The 6,000-nt window shown below is 45.1% G+C and overlaps 1 non-coding gene across 1 annotated transcript; it reads right to left on the reverse strand.

The window, feature by feature from the left end:
* Positions 1-1,156: 1,156 nt before the first annotated feature.
* On the reverse strand, positions 1,157-1,228 carry TRNAQ-CUG (transfer RNA glutamine (anticodon CUG)). The gene has a single exon. It is a non-coding gene; the product is annotated as a tRNA-Gln (tRNA).
* Between the last annotated feature and the right edge of the window lie 4,772 nt (positions 1,229-6,000).

The raw sequence follows: 6,000 nt of genomic DNA on the forward strand, positions 1-6,000 counted from the left end.
ACACCATTGAGGAAAGCAGTTTTTGGTTTTGTTATAGTCATGGGGTACACATACATTATTGTGTTTTAGTCTCTTGGGGTAGTTCTTATCCATACGGCGGTTCCACAAAAGGGATACGCAGGTTCATTTGTCACATGTGTTTTCAATGGCTAGAGGCAACATTTTAAAAATTCAATTTACTTTTATGATGATAAAAAAAATGAATGTGGTTTCCAACTCAAATCCAACCAAAGAAGGTATATTCAAGGATGGTCTAGCCTTGACTATAAGACCTGCAAATGTCTCAGAGGCCTGGGCGGTAATGGTTCAGGGACCCCTTGTCTCCACAGACACTGAAACCCATGGCCTGGTCGCCTCTTACTGGCTGAGCTTGGGATGAAAGGACAAGTTCTAGGAGTCAGGTTTCAAATCAGCCTAACCGCAGCTTTTTGTGTCCAGTGGGGATTTAGGAGCCAAAAATTCTGAATAAAATGGGAATGAGCTGGAATAGAATCAGTTAAAATTCGGAATAAAATAGGATATCTGAATAAAACCCAGGACTTCCAACTCAGGTCTGCAACCATCTAGCCGAAAACCAAGACACAGGCTTCCCCCTGGCTGATGAGTGACATCACAGCCCCTCACACCGACCATTTACTTACAGGGACGATCGCGCGGTTGTAAGACGTGCGGTGTGAAGCCCCTCGTGATGCAGGGTTCAGGGGGCGCAGCCTCTGCCCTTTACCCCCGAGACGCAGGGTGACCCGACGAGGGGGTGGCACTGGCGCTGTCTCTGTGCCCTCGGCGGCCGAGCGAGGCCCTCCGATGTCCCGCGACGTGCAGAGCCGCTGGGGTCCAGCAGAGACACCCCGGACAGGGCTCCCCCGACTGTCCACGCCCGTGTGGACCCCGCCTTCCTGAGAAGCCAGTTTCCAGGACCCCGACTCTTGAGGAGACAGCAGAGTACGGGGTACGCGGGCCCGGGGTCAGCACCTGGCGCTTACAGCCTCCTTCCGAGGACGGCGAAGGTCCGGGTCCAGGAGCAGGACGGAGAGGGAGGCGGGAGCGGGAGAGCGCGTCCCCTCAGCGCGTCCACTCAGCGCGAGTTCGCTTTCCCGCAGCAGCGGGAAAAGTTCGGGCTGCGGGATAAAAGACCGTTGGGCGCGGCTTAAAAGAAAGGTCCCACCGAGCCTCGAACTCGGATCGCTGGATTCAGAGTCCAGAGTGCTCACCATTACACCACGGAACCGCAGGCCGGCCCATTGCTCCCGTCTCGGAGCTCGGGGCTTCCTGGGACTGCCCTGCCCTGGGACCCGAGGTGCAAAGCGTACAAATCCCGCCGGCTTCCGTCGGGAACAGATGCCTCTTGTTGGGAATCGGGTTCGAACCGCAGCGGCAGGGGCCCCTAAGTCGCTGGAACCCAGGCCACTCACGCCCTGTGGGTAGTTGCCTAACAAGAGTTTGCCTGCTCAACGCACAGTGAGACCAGATAAACCGAAACATTGGCGTTTGGAGGAGAGAAAAGTTTATTGCGGGACCCAGCAAGGATAAATGAAGCTGGTGCTTAAAAGGCCGGTGTTCCCTGATGGTATTCAGGGCAAAGTTTTCATAGGCAAAATTTGTGGGGAGGTCATCAGAAATGTGTAATCCTCCTCTAGTGGTTGGTGGTGAGGCAACAGGGATCTCAGTCATTAGCCTTCTTGTTCCAGCCAGGCTGGGATCCACGTGTTTCTACTTGGCCTGAAGTTCCATCCTCCAGCTGGATGGGGGCCTTAGTTCCTCTAGAACTCAGAAATTTGTATCAGAGAGTCAAGCATATTCCTTGAGGAGGAATCAGGACCCTGCCTCATTGCGGCACTATTGATTCCCGACCGCCTTTTCTGTGTTTCTGCATTTCCTCACTCCTCTAACTAGTATTTAAATCTGCCTTTTGTAACTCAGGGAAGGCCTACGAGGCTGAAACCTTTCCCCTACAGACAAGTAATGGGGGACACAGAAAAGGCTTTTGTACAAGGGAGGGCCCCACAGGGTCCTGCCCGGTTTCACTTCCCCACTTTTCTTTGATACTCTCGCATCTTAAAGGGAACAGGTGTTGGACAATAAGGGGAGAACGTTTCAGATAGAGAGGTTACTCATAAACCCGGCAGATTAACTCGGTTTTAGGGGGAACTCAGTTTCAGGGTGTGGTTGGGTGTAATCCTATGATAAGCCTATTGTAGGATTTGGGCTTTGGTTGGGTGATTTGGTGGAAGGTGGGAGGAAGCCGGGTTTGCTGTATGTTGAATACTGTTAGCATGGGCAACTTTGTGATTGGAGTTAAGAAGTAACGGTCATTTCCTTATGAAGAGATGAGGATGTTTGAGATTTTGTAGGTTGCACAGTGACCTTGCTTTTGTCTGTGATCTGACAAAATTATGAGGTAGCCCTGTTTTACCTGATTTTATCAAGACCTCAGAAAAATCTTCTCTGAGGTTGATATTCTGTATCTGAGATTGTTTATTTACAACATGAGAACAAGTCAGGGTGTGAGTGTCAGGTCAGTCATTGTAGGGCATCGCAGGCTGGTGTTTTTCTTTCTCACTGGAAATCCCTTAAAGAGAGGAAGGGAAAAGAGAGCACTGTAGTCTCTCAGGCTGTAGGTGCAAACCTGACTGGTTAACAGTGTGACTTGACTAAGTTTCTGGAATTTTCTGCAGCTCAATTTCTCACTTAAAATTGGGTCAATTAGTTCTTCCTCCATGGGTTGTCCTAGGTTTTAAATGAGATATGCAGATAAGGCATTGAGCCCAGTCCTTAGCTCACAGTAAATACTCAATACACATTAGCTTTTATCAGTCCATCACTGTCAGCATTTCTATCATCTGCTTTGTTCTTTTAAACAACTGCAGACCCTTTAGAGGTATGAATGGATTGTTATAAATGTTCTCCAATCGATGGACATGAAATTGGCTCCAATATTTATTTATACACATAATACTGCAGGGGACATCTATATATTTCTGTATCTTATGCAATCGTATCTCTGTAGACTATGGTGATCGGCTCTAGGAACCACATTGATACTAAAATCTGCAGATGCTCAAGTCCCTTATATAAAGTGATGTAGTATTTGCATGTAACCTATGCACGTCCTCCTGCATACTTCAGATCATCTCTAGGTTATTCAAATACCTAACACAATGTAAATTCTATGCAAATACACCCGACAAATTTAAGTTTTGCTTTTGGAACTTTCTGGTAACTTTTATCTGAATATTTTTAATCCATGATTCATTGAATTTTTGGATATGCAACCCACAGAGAGGGCCAACTGTTTCTCCATCATCACTTATGTAAGTATTTCCCTAGTATATATTCCTGTAGAGGAAATTGCTCAGTTTAGAAATATATTTGTACATACCTATCTAATTTTGCTAATCCCTGTCCTATTTCCTTGAAAAGATGCTTTACCAATTCATATTCCCAATCAATTATGAGCATATCTTCTCCACCCTCTTGCCAACACTGAATAGCCTCTGCGCCTACCATTTATTTTTGTCAACAATTAACTCCTTATTGAGAGATTTCTTCAAGTGAGTTCACAATCATTGGCTTAACTGACATCCTGGAAAAGGTGAAATCATATGCTTTTTCTCTATTCTAGTTCATGACTGCTCTGTTCTTTCAGATCATCTGAGCCAAGTGCAGTGCAGACCTATCACTCATGCTGGGAAATGCTGCTGGCTGCTGGGTTTGATCATTGTTCTGAATTTTGAGGGTGAGGGACTGATTGACAGAAGAGATTTGAGGTTGGATTTACTTGACTTCCTTTGACAGAGAGCCCAGGCTTCAGTAAAATGAGAGATCACTCACCATGACGAGTGAGGTCTCCAAGACTCGGCTTGAGCAGAAGAAAAATTGGAAAACAGAGACATACAAGTTTAAATTTTCATTAGAATAGGACTTTAAAGATAGATCTTTAATTTTAGCCAAAATAAGAGGAAAAATTGCATTCAGAGTACTTTGTTTGGGGGAATCTGGAGCCATTGATCTCCTTGAGTTCCTTCATCTATGCTGGTAACTGGTGCTCAGCATAAAACCTTGCCTGGTCAGCTCAGGAGAACAAGGAGCATTAAAAAAATCTGCCACAGATAACAGAGATAGATGATGGATTCTTGGATAATGTTATGTGGAGTTAAGTATTGCACTCTTTATTCTTTAGCAGCTAGGTTCATGACATTAAAGAAACATTCCTCTGATACCTGAAATGCCCTTTACGATGTCCTTCACATCACAAGAGCTTGGAAACAGTCATATAAAGGTGAGCATAAGATTTTTACTGTGATTCTTTGATTTGCTTTTTGCTTTGCAGCGATTAGCATACAGGTTTCTGGTAATTAAAAATTAGGAGAGTAGAGATAAGCCTCTGAAGTAGTTACTTACTGCTGCATATTAACAGATTACAAGAACAGTGGTTTAAAACAATGTGGATATATCTCACAATTCTGTAGATAGAAGTCTAGAAGGATGTGGCTGGGTTCCCTGCTCACAGGATTGTCCTCCCCACTGAATAGGGCTGATGTTGACCATGTCCTGTTTCTGATCATCTCTCATTGGGTGCTGCCCTGCTGGTCTCATGCTCCTCTGGGATCCTCTTTGTTATCCTGACTTCTATCAGTCATGATTTCTTTCAGCTCACCTGAAAGAAAGGTAGCTTAGAGAAAGCCCAGAACTCTGGTCCCCAGAAATGATCTCTGCCACCTCTTTTTCCAAGAGGAGAAAAAAAAAAAAATAACAGGTCTTCACAGAGAAATGATCCCCCTGAGGGCTGAGATCCCCTAGAGGGGGAAACCTAAAGGACAATAGAGGCACTAAAAGCCCAGATGGGGGGATCCAGGTCCCTTTGTGTCCCACCTCAGGAAGGCACTCCTCCTGGAAAAAGGGACCTTTCCTACTGACAGGTCACCTTGGGCAAGGGACTTGCTTTGTTCAACTGAATCATTCTTATTGCCACTAGGACTTTTGTTCTTTCAGATCATCTGAGCCAAGCGCAGTGCAGACTTACCACTCATGCTCGGCAAATGCTGCTGTTCCAGGCTGTTTCTTTAATGTATAGGCCTTTCCCTTGCATGAGAATCTCCTTGGAATTTTTGCCTAAAAGTAGTTTCTTGGACCTTACCCCCAGAGATTTTTAACAGGCACCACAGTGACTGTGATGTAGGTGGGTAGCTAGTGCCCAGGGATGGGAACCCTGTCTGCTGCGTCATACTGCATTTACTCAGCCAAGGTTAATGCTACTTTCTCTATTACATTATACGTCTTTCTCTGTTACACATGAGATCAATATGCTCGACTGTAATGAAATCACCATGTAAAGCAAAGGGTACCTGGTGGAGTTGGTATTTGCATCTTGGACTGCTTTTCCTCTGTCTGTGCTTTAATTGTCTCAGCACAGACCCAGGATAGGATCTGACTGGAACTAGACTGGTTGGGACTAGAAGACTGGTAAAACATTAGTTATTCCTGGAAACTGTTATTTATCCACCTGACATTTAGTAATATTTTATCTGGCAAGATCTTTTTTTTTTTTTAACCTGGCACGCTTTTGAGGAGGCACCAAGGAGACTGGATGAACAAGGCAGACAAGTGCCTTCTCTCAGGAGGACTATCTTCTAGCACAGGAGCCAGACATTTGACAAGGAATGGCATAAATACTATTTAACTGTATCTGTGATAAACTTTGTTTGTATTCATATATTCCTTTGTCCCATTGTGTCAGCCAGGATTGAAAACTGACGGAGTATAAATAATAGGACTAAGGAACTGTGATAAAAGAATTGCCCCAGAAAAGGTCTTTCAGATATTTTTGTTTGAAAAGTAGAAATACTGATGTTTGATCCAACGTCCCCCGAAATTCAGCTGCGAGTTTCTAAGGGGTATGTCGGGTGCTTTGGACAGGGAAGCTTTGATCAAGGCTTTTGTGGTGGTTTTGCTGCCAGTAAGTGGTTTAGGAGCTTGGGAAAATCTTCTGATGGGTTTTCT

This window comes from Camelus bactrianus, chromosome 9 (assembly GCF_048773025.1).
Source record: "Camelus bactrianus isolate YW-2024 breed Bactrian camel chromosome 9, ASM4877302v1, whole genome shotgun sequence".
In the NCBI taxonomy this organism is placed as follows: domain Eukaryota; kingdom Metazoa; phylum Chordata; class Mammalia; order Artiodactyla; family Camelidae; genus Camelus; species Camelus bactrianus.